Raw genomic sequence first — 15,459 nt, 5'->3', positions numbered from 1 at the left:
CTGGTGTTCTGTGGGCGATCCCTGGCGTTCCCTGGCTCGTAGCTGCACCACTCAGTCCCCCACCTTCACATGGTACATCTTCACATCGTCTTTCTTCTACATGCATTTGCATTTTGTCCAAGTTCCCCCTTTTAAAAGGACACTGGTCATATTGGTTTGGGGCCCATTCTGATGACCTGGGCTTATTGTGATTCCATCTGTAAAGATGCCACTTCCAAATAAAGTTCCTTTTGAGGCACTGTTATGGTGTTCAATCCCATGTTTACTGAGGGCTTTTGGGACTCCAAACACCTCTCCAAGCATTTACACAGGTTAGCTTATTTCATCATCATGCTAACTTTATGCAATATTGTTGCTCTTGCTTCATAGGATGATGAAACAGGAATGCAGAAATAGGAGGGCACTTGCTATAGGCCACACAGAGGCTAGGGTTGAGCTGAGTATGTGTGCAAGTCTGAATCTGGACCTTCAGCTTATTTTTCCCATTTCCCACCAAAGGAGCCCTGGCCATTAGGAAGAAGAGGAATCATGAATGAGCCCACCTCAGGGAATCATTGCCCCATGAAACACTCCCTGGATTACTTTAGATGTGACACTGTTTTGATTCCGAAGGTCACAGGGAGATTCTGATGCTAGGATGATACCATAGGTGGGTGGGTGGGCCAGGAATTCATGGGTCAGTCCTTTGGGAGTCCTAGACAGGTCACAGTGAAGTTTTGGTCTTCTGAGCCTGCTGTTTCCTGTGGCGGTGGCATTTCTTTTGTGAGTATTGGACTCCTGCATGAAATTCTGGCAGCTCTTTGTGGCTGCCTTAGTTTCTCTGGGAACTTCACTTTCTGTTCCTACACAATGTCTGTGAATTACTACAGGGCCTGAGCTCAGCTTCAGGGTAGGAATCCAGGCTTTCCTTTGTTGGTCATGAGTATGCCGTGTGAGGTACAGTGTGGCCACAGAGTTCTGTTTTTTTTTCCTTTTTTTATTATTTATTTAATTATTGTTCAAGTGCAGTTTTCTTTTTTTTATTTAATTCTTGTTCAAGTACAGTTTTCTGTCTTATATTCCCAGCCCTGCCCGCCCCCTGCCCAGTGCTCCCTACCTCCCTCCCATTTCCATCCACCACCTTAGTTATTGTTCATGTGTTCTTTATACTTGTTCATGTGAGTCCATTCTCTCCCGTCTCCCCTCTGGACCCTGTCAGCCTGTTCTGTATTTGAGTGTCATTGGTCATATTTGCTTGTTTGTTTGTTTTGTTGTTTAGATTCCTGTTAACGGTGATATCACATAGTATTTGTCTTTCACCGCCTGGCTTATTTCGCTCAGCATAATGCTTTCCAGTTCCATCCATGATGTTGCAAAGGGTAGGAGCTCCTTCTTCCTTTCTGCAGCATAGAATTCCATTGTGTAAATGTACCACAGCTTTTTGATCCAGCCATTTACCGATGGGCATCTAGGTTGCTTCCAACTCTTGGCTGTCGTGGATTGTGCTGCTATGAACATCAGGGTGCATAGGTTCTTTTGGATTGGTGTTTCAGGGTTCTTAGGATATATTCCTAATAGTGGAATTGCTGGGTCAAAAGGCACGTTCATTTTTAGTTTTCTTAGAAAATTCCATACTGTTTTCCATAGTGGTTGTACCAGTCTGCAATCCCACCAACAGTGAACTAGGGTCCCCTTTTCCCCACAACCTCTCCAGCACTTGTTGTTTGTTTCTTTGTTTATGATAGCCATTCTGACTGGTGTTAAGTGGTATCTCATTGTGGTTTTAATTTGCATCTCTCTGATAGCTAGTGATATCGAGCATCTTTTCATGTGTCTCTGGATCCTCTGTATGTCCTCCTTGGAGAAATGTCTGTTCAAGACCTTTGCCCATTTTTTAATTGGGTTGCTCGTCTTCTTTGAGTGGAGTCAAGTGAGTTCTTTGTATATTTTGGAGATTAAACCTTTGTCTGAGGTATCATTGGCAAATATGTTTTCCCAAGCTGTCGCTTCTCTTTTTATCTTGATACTGTTTTCCTTAGCCATGCAGAAGCTTTTAATTTTGATGAGATCCTATTTGTTTATTCTTTCCTTAATAGTCCTTGCTCTAGGGGACGTATCAGTAAAAATATTGCTGTGTGGAATATCTGAGATTTTCCTGCCAATGTTCTCCTCTAGGGCTTTAATGGTTTCACGGCTTATATTTAAGTCTTTTATCACCTTGAATTTATTTTGGTGTATGGTGTAAGTTGGTGCTCGGGTTTCATTTTTTTGCATGTAGCTGTCCAGTTCTCCCAACACCATTTGTTGAAAAGGCAGTCTTTACTCCATGGTTGCAGAGTTCTGTTGGAGCAGGATAATGGAGAGCTAGTCCATTTGGGGGCAAGATTCTGATCCTGTTTTCTTGAGGATACTCAGTACATTAGAGATACTTAAGAGTCAACCTGTTCCAAAAAAAAAAAAAAACAGTGTAATGCGACTTCTACTAATTAAGGTTCAAGGAGAGTGCTTGTCCCAGCCCAACCTTGTTTAGACTGATGGTGTTCTACCACATTCTGGGACCCAGAGAGCTAGACTGGGATTGCCAATGTCCCTGCTCTGCAACCTTTCAACCAAAAAGCTTTGGAAACAATTTCAATTACAAATGACATGAGATCTAAATCAGGATCTGAGGAAAGTGGCTTCCATGTAATCAATCACTCTAGTTCACTGCTTTATGTGCCTACTGGCAAAAAGTAGATTTAGTCCCTTTAATACAATGGCCCCACCAACAAGTCAGGATGACCAGTGACTTCCTCACCTAGTGAGCAGCAAGCAGACTGGGCTCTGGGGACAGCCAGCACCTGCCATGTGCCATGTGGCTGGGAGTCCCTGGAGCAGTTTAGAGACACCATTTTTGACCCTGGGCTTCTGACTGACATTTCTCGTTTACAAGGTGACCTCTCAGCACAGAACCTTTTAATTAACCCACAGAAACAGTGTGTTTTGTGTAGGTGACTGTGGGTTTCTTTACTTTTTGTGGCCCTCTGTTGCCATGGCAACAGTTTTCCAACAATGGCTTCGGCTGCTGCAGGGAGAGAAGCAGAGAGGCAGGCAGCCCTGCCAGCTCCCAGCTAGAGAGTGAATATTCATGATAAGACCACGGTTAGAAATTGCATTGTCAATGGGTTTTATTATTCACAGTCAGCCTTACTGCTGGGGGTGGAGAAGGGGAGCTTGTTTATCTTAATGCTAGAACAGGGAAGCAAAAGTACCAAACTCCCAGAACATTTCCTTGGAAGTGTAAACACTCCTCGCAGTTGAGTTTTGATTTCATTAATGTCCAATCTTTCCATGGAAGTAGAAGGAATATAGGACATCTTTATTAAGGGGTAATATTACCATGATATTGTCTTGCCCAATCCATTTATTTAATAATACTGGGTCATAAGGAAATGTGACCAGTGTGTGTGTGTGTTTGTGTGTGTGTGTGTGTGTGTGATTAACAGCCTTCAGTGCTCCCGATCTTATGAACGAACAAGCTTATGCCTTCCCGAGATGTACGTTTGGATGAGCCAATCTCAGGTTAGGTGCTCTCTCTATGAAAAAGATATTCCCCCTTTCCAGGCATTGCTGATGCCTATCCTTCAGAGAGTTTTAGGAGAGAAGAAATGGGGCTGGCCACAGGCAACAAGTTGAACCTGAATGTGGCCTTGAGTACTTTGTCTCAGGAGCCTGAGACAAGAAGCTGAGGCCTCTGAACCAGGAAGACGGTTGGTAACACCTTGCTGAGTAGCAGAGATACCACCTCTTTCTGGTACTCACTTTTTATTTCTTTCTTTTTCCCAGGGTGCCTGAGCCTGAGACGTGTCCTCTACAGGGTCCTGGGTGTTCACCTAGTGGTCAGGATTCTATAGAGAACAACAGTGCTCTGGTTTTGGCACCTTTCCCCCTCTTCTGGTTCCCTTTCCCCCAGAGGTCCACCAGGTGGTGGTTTGTGTCATTGCTGGTGGCAGGGCTGGCTGGTGCCAACACATTATACAGTCTGGGCCAGAGGATTAGAAATGGGGCTCGTTTCCCCTAACAATTTAGTCCTATGAAAGGACTATAGACGGACAATTGAATTCTTAGATCCTTGTAGGAAAGTCATTCTATGGTAACAGGGCTGCCTTGAGATAGAGCGAAGACTTGCCACATCAGTACGTACAAAAGTATTTCATTAAGTGTTAGATAACTATTGTAATTGTATAACCTGCAGCTTACTTGATTATTTAATTCAGCCCTTTGAGGAAGTAATTACTGTTTAATCAGTGCTGTCATTCTGGGGACAGGCATAATCACCTAGGTTCTGCGGTGGTAATGACACTACTGTTCTTTCTCTCAGTCTGAGGTGGTCTAACAGCTGGAGGCTGCGTTCCCATCAGCATGCTGAATCCTCCGAATCCAGGTGGCTGTGTGGGCTGGGTGTTGGTGGAGGGCCATTCTCACTGTGTGTCTGTGGGTCACAGGGACACATCCAGTCTCGGTAGGATCTCAGTTGGGATGTAAGGAGCATGACTGTCTTTGACAGTGACTGCCACCGTCAAAGCTTTCAGTTGGCCAAGACTACAGAGGGTGGAAAACCAAAGCCATATTTAAAAATTTCCCATGAGCTCATATTTCTTAAAGGGGAGGGCTGATAAATTTTAAAACTTTTGTTCTGTGAAAGAAACTGTCAAGAAAATGAGAAGACAAGCCACACGCTAGAAGAAAATATTTGCAGAAGATACACCTGATAAAGGATAACTACCCAAAATATACAAAGAACTATATTTTCAAAATATATAAAGAGCTTTGAAAATTCAACAATAAGAAAATGAACACCTTGATTTAAAAAACGAACCAAAGACCCGGACACCTCACCCAAGAAGATGAACAGATGGCTGACAAGCATGTGAGAAGATGCTCCACGTCATATGTCTTCAGGAAGTGCCAACTGAAAGCACGAGTGTCACCACTGCCTGTTAGAATGGCCAGACGCCAGAACACTGACAACACCAAATGCTGAGATGGAGTGGAGCAACAAGAACTCTCATTCCTTGGTGGTGGGAATGGAAAACAATGCAGCCACTTTAGAAGACAGTTTGGTAGTTTCTTATATACTCTCATCATACCTTCTAGCAGTCAAGATCCTTGGTATCCACCCCCAAAGGTTGAAAATTTACGTCCACACAAAAACCCGCATACAAGTGTTTATAGCAGTTTTATTCATTCAATTGTACAAAGTTGGAATCAATCATGATGTTTTTCGGTAGGTGATGAATAAATGAACTGTGGTCCATTGAGACAATAGAATATTACTCAGTACTAAAAGAAATGAGCTATCAAGCCATGAAAAGACGGAAGAAACTTTAATGCATATTACTGAGGGAAGCCAATCTGAAAGGGCTGCCTACTGTATAATTCCACCTATAAGACATTCTGGAAAAGGTAAAACTATGGAGACAGTAAGACCAGCGGCTTGCAGGGCTGGGTGGGAGGAGGGATCAATAGGCTGAGCTCAGAGGATTTTTAGGAGAACGAGACTGCTCTCGATGACAGTGTGATGGCAGATACACGTCAATACACATTTTTCCAAACCAGTGGAAAATACAATATCATGAGTAAAGCCTAATGCAAACTATGGATTTTGGGTGGCAATGATAGGTTGTGCTTCATTATTGTAATCAATGTACCCTCTAGGGGGAGACGATGATGGTGGGGGAAGCTGTGCATGTGTGAGGACAGGGGATATATAGGAAATCTCTGTGCTTTCCACACAATTAATGAACTTTGTTTCTAAGAGCACTTTTAACATTGCTTTTAAGAAGTCTCACCTTTAATAGGAACTTAAACAACAAAACAAACAAGCAAGCAAAATATGACCAAAGACACTGAAATTCAGAACAGGCTGGCAGGGACCAGAGGGGAGAGGAGAGAGAATTTCAGCAGAAAAGGGGAAGGATTCACAGAAACTGGTGTAAAGGACACATGGAGAACAACTAACGGGGGTGGAAATGGGAGGGAGGTGGGGAGCACAGAGGGGTGGGCTGGGATGGGAGTGGGGGACGGAAAACTGTACTTAAACAAGAATTAAATTAAAAAAGTTCACTAATTAAAAACATAATATACAGAGAAAAGGCATGCAATTGAGCAAAAGTACAATGGACACTTCAAGATTACTGGTGAATCATCCCCTTTAATAGCGCATAGCTGAGAATTCGTTGCTCTTTGCACAGAGCTAATCAAGGCTTTGCCTGATTGTGTAGGATGGGTGCACACAGGTGAGGGCTGAACTGGGCAGCCAGCTTTTTTGTCTTCCTGCGAGGCTGCTGGGAAAATCAGAATGCTGGCTGTGTGCTCTGGTCAGATCATAACAAAGCGCTCGAGTATTCTTGGGTTCTCTTGGTCAGCAGGATTTTAAAGAAAGATTACTGTGAAACTTCAAACTCTAAGAAAAGGGTGTATCTGGGACGTCTTTCCTAATGGGTATTGAACAATTTCTCCAGTGACTGGTGTGAGTGGCTGATGATAAAGAAAGTGACACCTAGAAAGTGCTTAGGAAGCTTTTTCTGTGCAAAGACTTCAATAACATTCAATATATGACATTCTCAATTAACCCCATTATAATGTTGACTATTGAGTGCCTTATATGTAGCAGGGATATTTAATTTTTAAAAAATATTTTATTTATTTATCTTTAGAGGGGAAGGGAAGGAGAGAGGAAGAGAAACCTCAATGTATGGTTGCTTCTCGTGCATCCCCTGCTGGGAACTGGCCCCTGCCGGGAACTGGCCTGCAACCCAGGCATGTGCCCTGACTGGGAATTGAACTGCGATCATCTAGTTCGCAGGCCCACACTCAATCCACTGAGCTACATCAGCCAGGGCGGAATATTTAATTTTTATAATAAGACTGTGGGAAAGTTTTATTCTCACTCTTATAGAGGAGAAAGGGAGACTCAGAGAGGTTAAGTGACTTTCTTAAGGTCTCATATTCAGTGAGTGTGAAGTGGGGATTCCAGCTCTCATCTCGCTAACTCCAAGGCTGATGTTATTTTCAGGCACTTCCTGTTCTGACTCAGCACGGGGACATTCTAGTTCAGCCACCCATTATTTTTTAAGCCACTTGTGAGATGTCATTGACCATATTTCTGAATGCCTTGTGTTAGCGATTAGAAGTCTATGTTGTGATGACATGAGTGGGGATGGAGCCAAAAGCAAAAGTCAAGTCTCCTTCGCCTTCACCTGAGAGATGCCCTGTTGCCAGTGCATATTTCTGCTCCACTTCTTGGTGCATCCAACTTTCTAAACCAATGTCCAAATAGGTACATCTTGGGATTCCAAGAACCCCACAGTGTTTGCCAGCATGCAGAACTTCTCCCTCCCCTCAGAATGCAAGAATCTTAGAACTCATGTCGCACCAAACATGGGAACTCCATCACCCAGACTCTATTCCACTCTTCTGAAACCAGGGAACCCAATTCCTCCTTCACCAGCCCACTTTACATGCAGCAGCTCTGAGTGTCAGGAAGCTTTTCCCATGCCCAGCTGGAAATCTCCTGCCCATAACTTCCTCTTGTCAATGGCTCTTCCGCTTTTATAACCACACAGAATAATGCTGCTTCCCATTACATAACAGTTGAGTAGATTTTGGTGACAGGGTTTGAAAACCCTTCCTCAAGCCTTTTTAGCTATTTCTCATAGACTGATGTGACCAGATCACCATCTTAGTTGAGCCTTGAATTACAAAAGATTTTGGTGAACATGGACAAGACTATGCAACCTTTGCACAGACTTGCTTGGAGTCCTGTCATTTCAACTTACAGTATGAACAGTAGGAAAGCACAGGCTCAAGGGGGCAAAGCCAAATTCAAGGTCATCTTTAAACCAAGAAGTGAAAAGTGTCATCCTGACCTCCACTTCTGGTTGGTCTCCTTAGCCCAGACCCTCCTAAGTTCAAGGCCACTCTCATTCCTTCTTTTTGTCACTGCCCATTGCATCTCATGGGGAAATACTTCACAATCTTCACCTGGACAGGAAGTGTACAGGCTGACTTAACTCTTAAAGACAGCAAGAATGTAAAAACAGCTTGTTTGCAGTCCCACATTTTAAAGGAATTCGATCAGATAAATGGTATTTGCATTATAATATCAAGGTACAGGAATGTTGTGTGTATATTGCATTGGGAATTCAATAAATTAAACTTTTCCACATTTTCTCTCACCTACCCCATTTACCTCTAAAGTGTGAAGACATGCAAAATAACTATATTTCTTTATTAAGGAATTAATTGCTTTTGTATATTTTTACTTTATTTCATAAAGTATGCTCTGGAATGTAAGGATTAAATTCATATTTGCTTTAGCTTCCTCATTAACATAGAATGTCTGTGACTTGATCTGGGAATTTCTTTGTTGGCCCAATGATGCATTTTAAGGTTTAACTTACTTTTTTTCTCCCCGTGAAAGACTGTCTGGTATCTGAATATCACCTTTTATTTGGATGTAAGAAAAAAGCCTTTTCTTTAGCCATCAAAATAAACAGTCCACTCATTCCTTACCTCTAATTTTAATTCACTGAAGTACTGGTATTTCTATCACCTGACCTCTTTTTATTACTGCTTTACCTAGAAGATGAATGAGACTGCTGCCTTTGTACCATTAAAGCCTTATGTCTTATTAGGTCTGAATTCCAGAAGAGATGACAGATGGGTGCAGATTATCTGTCATAAATGCAAGTCATAAGAGCACTAAAAAAGATCTTAACAGGCAGAAGATTTGTGGTGCTGCTTTGATGAAATTTAATTTCAAGACTCTAGTGCTGGTATTTTCCGCAAAGTTCAGAAGACACTTGCCGCACGAGGAACGGCAGGAAGCATACATTAGCAGGGAAAGTGCATAGGCAGGATCATTCTGAATGTGTGATAACCTGTATTTCAGCATTTATAGTTGTCTCATATAAATGAAGGGCAATCCCAATTTTGCCGGCACCGTAGGGAAGGCTGACATGTTTTGGCATCTTCCTCTAAAATAGTGCGTGCTGTGTTCAACAGGACTTTTTACACTAGATTTGCTAATCTCTCGTAATGAGAATCTGTAATGCAAAGGAAGTTACGGGTTTTGTAGCCGAGTAGAAGGTGCAGTGAAACTGAGAATACATTTTTCTGGCACAGAGTACAAATTGTGATCTCCATAATAGGCTGCAATTCCCTGTAAAATGCCTCCTATTTGTTGAAAGTGAATGTTAAATTGTTAACAGTGTATTTCTCAAGTTATTATTTTATGGCAGGAAATGAAATATGGATTGCAGTCCTAAAAGCTTTTGCACTCTACATCAATTCAAATAGTGTGCTGTTGGGAGGCGTGAATTGATAGATGGCAACATTGTGGACCCAGTAAACCCAAAGCTCAAAGTTGAAGACAACCTGTTGGCTGTAGCCCTGGGGCCAGGCCCCTAGCCTGTGACATACTTGCTAAACCTGGCTCATAGGGCTGTGCACCCACATGACGGTCATGTCCTGTGTAAGTGCAGTCGAACTCTATGCAACTGTTGGCAGAGGTGGGTGGGTATGTGTGTGCACATATCTTGTGTATGACAAGCCTGTGATTCATGTTCAATTTTTGCCTCTGCAGTTTCCATGACACCTTGTGATGTTCTTGTCTCTATGGGGATGAACTATATCTCCTACAATCACTAGTTTAGTCTGAACCCTAGAACACACACCCAAGCTGCAGGGATGTGCACTCCTGAACATAAAGGGGAGTTTTGGTGAATGACAGTGAGTGCAGAGAGAAGGAGGCAGTAAGATTGCTAGGGTGGCCCCAAGGGTGTAACAGAAGGGTAATGTTGGAGGTAACTGGTGAAGCTCTTCGTGTGTGTGGCCCATGCAAACCCATCGAATGCTGGTGGAGCCATGGATTAGTTCCCTGTGGCTGCTATACAAAGTAACACAAACATGACGCTTTAAACAACAGAAAATTATTGTCTCAAATTCTGAAGGCCAGAAGTCCAAAATTAAGGAATCAGCAGGAAAGAGCCTTCCTTGCCTCTTCAGCCTCTGCTGTTTGCTGGTGATCTGTGGTGATATTTGGCATTCTTACTTAGGGCGGCAAAACTCCAGGCTTTGCCTGAGTCTGCACACATTGCAGTCTCTGTCTGTGTCCAACTTTCTTATAGAAGCACTATTCATTGAGTTGGGGCCTATCCTTTTTTAAAAAAAATTATTTAATTATTTTTCAAGTACAGTTTTCTATTGATTACTTCCATTCCATCCCACCCCCATGCTCCCCCCTCCCTCCCATTTCCACCCTTCTTATGTGTTGTCCATGTATCCTTTATATTTGTTCCTCTAAATCCCTCCCTTATTTCCCCTGAAATTCCCTCCCCTCTCCCCTCTGGTCATTGTCAGCCTGTTCTCTATTTCAGTGTCTTTGGTTGTATTTTGCTTGCTTGTTTGTTTTGTTGTTTAGCTTTCTGTTAAAGGAGAGATCATATGGTATTTGTGCTTCAACACCTGGCTTATTTCACTCACCATAATGCTTTCCAGTTCCATCCATGCTGTTGCAAAAGGTAGGAGCTCCTTCTTTCTTTCTGCTGTATAGAATTCCATTGTGTATATGTACCATAGTTTTTTGACCCATTCATTTACTGACGGGCACCTAGGTTGCTTCCAACTCTTGGCTATTGTAAATTGTGCTGCTATGAACATTGGGATGCATATGTTCTTTGGGATTGGTGTTTTACGGTTCTTAAGATACAATCCTAGCAGTGGAATTGCTGGGTCAAAAGGCAGGTCCAATGTTAGTTTTCCTAGAAGATTCCATACTGTTTTCCATAATGGTTGTACCAGTCTGCAATCCCACCAAGAGTTGATGAGAGTCCCCTTTTTCCCCACACCTTCTCAAACATTTGTTGTTTGTTGCTTTGTTCATGATAGCCATTCTCACCGGTGTAAAGGAGGAAATAAAACTGTCATTGTTTGCAGATGACATGATAGTGTACATGGAAAATCCTATAGACTCTACCAAAAAACTGCTCGAACTAATAAATGAATTTGGCAAAACAGCGGGTTACAAAGTCAATATCCAGGAGTCAAAGGCATTCTTGTATACTAACAATGAATCAGCAGAAGCAGAAATCAAGAAAAAAATCCCATTCGACATAGCAAAAACAAAAATAAAATATCTGGGAATAAACCTAACCAAGGAGGTAAAAGACCTGTATGCAGAAAACTACACAACATTGAAGAAAGAAATCAAGGGAGACACAACCAAATGGAAACATACACCGTGTTCATGGATTGGAAGAATTAACATCATCAAAATGTCCATACTACCCAAAGCAATTTACAGATTTAATGCAATACCTATTAAAGTACCAATGGCATATTTCACAGACATAGAACAAACACTTCACAAATTTATATGGAATCATAAATGACCCCAAATAACAGATGCAATTTTGAGAAAGAAGAACAAAGTAGGAGGGATCACAATACCTGATATCAAACTGTATTACAAGCCCACTGTAATCAAAACAACCTGGTATTGGCATAAAAACAGGCACATAGACCAATGGAATAGAACAGAGAGCCCAGAAATAAACCCAACTCTCTACAGTCAATTAATATTTGACAAAGGGGGCAGTAAAATAAAATGGGGTAAAGATTGCCTCTTCAACAAATGGTGTTGGGAGAACTGGGCAGCTAAGTGCAAAAAAATGAAACTTGAGCACCAACTTACACCATGCACCAAAATAAACTCAAGGTGGATAAAAGATTTAAATATAAGCTGTGATACTGTTAAAGTCCTAGAGGAGAACATTGGCAGGAAAATATCAGATATTTCACCTAGAGCAAGGAATATAAAGGAAAGAATAAACAAATGGGATCTCATCAAAATAATAAGCTTCTGCGTGGCTAAAGAAAACAACATTAAAATAAAAAGACAACCAACAATATGGGAAACCATATTGGCCAATGATACCTCAGTCAAAGGTTTAATCTCCAAAATATACAAAGAACTCACACGACTTCACTCTAAGACAACTAACCTAATTAAAAAATGGGCAAAGGACTTGAACAGACACTTCTCCTAGGAGGACATACAGAGGATCCAGAGACACATGAAAAGATGCTCAATATCGCTAGCTATCAGAGAGATGAAAATTAAAACCACAATGAGTTGGGGCCTATTCTAATCCATCATGACCTTATTTTAACTAGATTTCAGTGACCCTGACCTTCCATTGATATAGCCAGAATTACCCTCAGATCCTACCCCTGCTACAGGCTGAAATTTTAGGACTCCAAGCCCAAACCAAAATGTTAACAGCTTTATTGGTATAATTGACATACATAGGCTGCAAATATTTAATGTACACAATACACAATTTGAAGAGTTTGGACATATAGAAATACTTCTGCTATCAAGACACAAATCAAGGTAATAGACATATCCATCACTTCCAAAGTGTTTCTTGTGTTCTACTTTTTTTGTGTGTAGTAAGAACATTTAATTTGAGATCTACTCTTTTAACAAAGGTTTTTAAGTGAATAATATTGTGTTGTTAACTCTAGGTGCTATGTCATACAGAAGATATCTAGAACTTACTCATCTTGCATAAAAAACTGAATTGAAAACAACTTCCCATTTCTCTCTCCCAAGCCTCTGATAATGGCTATAATCTCTGCTTCTTAAGTTTGACTATTTTATATATCTGGTATAAGTGAAATTATACAACATTTGTCCTGTGACTTGCTTGTTTCGCTTAGCATAATATCCTTGAGCTTCACCCATATTTTCACAAATAACAGAACTCTTTACAAGGCTGAATAATATCCCATTGTGTGTATATACCACATTTTTAAATCTATTTATCTGTCAGTGAATATTTTTTCTGTATCTTGGTTATTGTGATTAGTGCTGCAACTAATATGAGAGTGCAAACATGTCTTTGAGATTCACACATTTCAATTCCTTTGAGCTTATACCCAGAAGATCGATGGAAAATAATAGAGACCCAATAAATAAACCCATAAATATACAGTCAACAGATTTTCAACAATAGTGAAAGAATACACAACAAAGAAAAGAGTATCTTTGAAAAAAATTGTGCTGAGAAAAATGGGTATCCATATGTTAAAGAATAAAATTGGCTTCTTATTTTATACTACATACAAAAAAATCAACTCTAAATTGATTAAAGATTTCAATGTTAGACCTGAAACTGTAAAATTCCCAGGAGCAAACAAAAGAGAAAAGCTTCATGATGTTGGACTTGGTACTGATTTCTTGGGTATGACAGGAAAAAGCAAAAGCTACTAAAGCAAAATTAACAGGTGCACCAATCTCAAACTAAAAAGTGTCTAGACAGCAAAGGAAACCACCTACAGAGTAAAAAGAGCAACTTACATACCCGCATAATGAGCGAACTTATTTTAAAATCATATAACTGATAAAGAATTAATATTCAACATATACAAGGAACTCCTACAACTCAATATCAAAAAACAAACAAAATCTGATTTTTAAAATGGGTGAAGGACTTGAATAAACATTCTCCAAATAAGACATATAACAGGCCAATGGGTATATGAAGAGATCATTACTAATCATTAGGGAAGTGTAAATCAAAATTACAATGAGATATCACCTCATACCAGTTAAAATAGCTATTATTACCAAAAACAAAAGATAACAAATGTGGGTGAGGATACAGAGAAATCAGAACACTGATTGGAAACAGTGAACACTGTTGGAAAGTGCGATGGTGCAGTCTTTATGGAAATACTATAGAGATTCTTCAAAAATATTAAATATAGAACTACCACATGATTTTAAAGAATTGAGTAAAAAATTCTTTAATTTTGTTTACTTTCTCCAAAATTGTAAGTAGGTCAAGACACTATTTCCAAATAAGGTCAGATTCACAGGTTCCAAGAAGGCAGATTTTGAAGGGATACTGCTCAACCCAGTACAAGCCATATATTTATTTTTTGCCAATGGACTGCCATGGAATTAATGGTGGTGATGATGATTAAGATAAAGAAGAAGATGACAATGATAATGGTTATGATGGTAGTGATGATTGTGACTATGATGGTGATGGTGATGATGATGATGATGGTTGCTATGATTAGTAGTATTAATTAGATTTCAAATATTGGGAGTGACACCTAACTTAGAGTTCTCCCTGTGCACTCACCACCATTCATGTTCTCCTCTTTCTAGGCCCATGAGTAGACTAGCTCATGCATCTTGTATTTTCTAGCTCTTGCATCTAAGTAGGGCCACATGACTAATTCCCACTAGTGAGATGTGAGACAAAGTGATATGTAAAATACACAGCTCCAGACCATTAAATGTGGGTGTGCCTTCTTCACCTGCTCATTTTCCCCATTCACCAGGTGAATGTGGGGGAGGATGAAGTCCTAGAAGTTGCTGGAAGTTTAAATGTGTTTAATGGCTATAGGACATTTTAGATGACCAGTTTCATCTTTATTGCATGTTAGTAGTTTGTGGTTTTGAGCAATTGGTTCATTTCTTCTAAGTTGGCGAATTTATAAGCATAAAATTGTTTATACTATTTTCTCATTATCTCATTAATGACAGTAAGATCTAGAGTGATATCTCCTATTTAATGATTACATTAAAAAATTCTCAAGTCATAATACTGCTTAAAATAATGCAAAGGATGTTTATTTCCTACAAGGCAGAACTCCAATTCCATGCATACCATCCAGGGCACTTCCAAATCTCATTGCTGCCTTTTTTGCTAGTCTCAACTTTCATCAGCCTCTCCTACTTTGCCACCACTTTGGAAATACTTGCACTTCAGAAACCGCTATGTTTCCCCTCCCCTGAGCCTTGAACCCCCCACCTCCTCTGCCTGACAACAGTCATCTCCACTTTTGACCTTCTTGCTTTATTTTCTAGAGGACTCATGTTCCTATTGCTTCCTTTAAGAAGTCTAGAGTCAGAAGTATCAGAAAAGAATGTGGGACAAGATCAGGCAGTAGCTTACAAGAATAGTTTATTTTTTCCTTCTTCATCACCCTGTTTTTCAAGTCTTGTCCTGCAATGTTATATTGATAGCATCATCTTCTTTCCTTGAGGTGGTAGATGAGGACATCATCAAGAAACATTTAATGATGGATTCTTATGTGCTAAGGTCTGTGTTTAAACATGTTTTATGTAATATTATCTAACCTTATAGAGTAGGCATTATCACCATTCTCATTTTACAGATAGAAGTTCAGCTTCAGAATCAGTACTTTCTCACTATGAGTGTGCTGGTCCCTTCCATTTTCTCCTGTGTGTCCTCACTTGTCTTTTTTGCTCTCTGCTATCAGCTTCCATTTGGGGTTGCCCAGGAGGGAGCTTTGACGGGAAGTAAAGATATTCTCCTTTTCTGGAGACCTCTTTGGACTGGCTTCTCCCCAGGGGATAAAATCTACAGGATTTTCTTTGTGCAGCCTGGTTCC

Source organism: Sturnira hondurensis, unplaced genomic scaffold (assembly GCF_014824575.4).
Source record: "Sturnira hondurensis isolate 20B ecotype Veracruz unplaced genomic scaffold, ASM1482457v3 Scaffold0014384, whole genome shotgun sequence".
NCBI lineage: Eukaryota > Metazoa > Chordata > Mammalia > Chiroptera > Phyllostomidae > Sturnira > Sturnira hondurensis.
Note: the sequence above shows the minus strand (reverse complement) of the source record.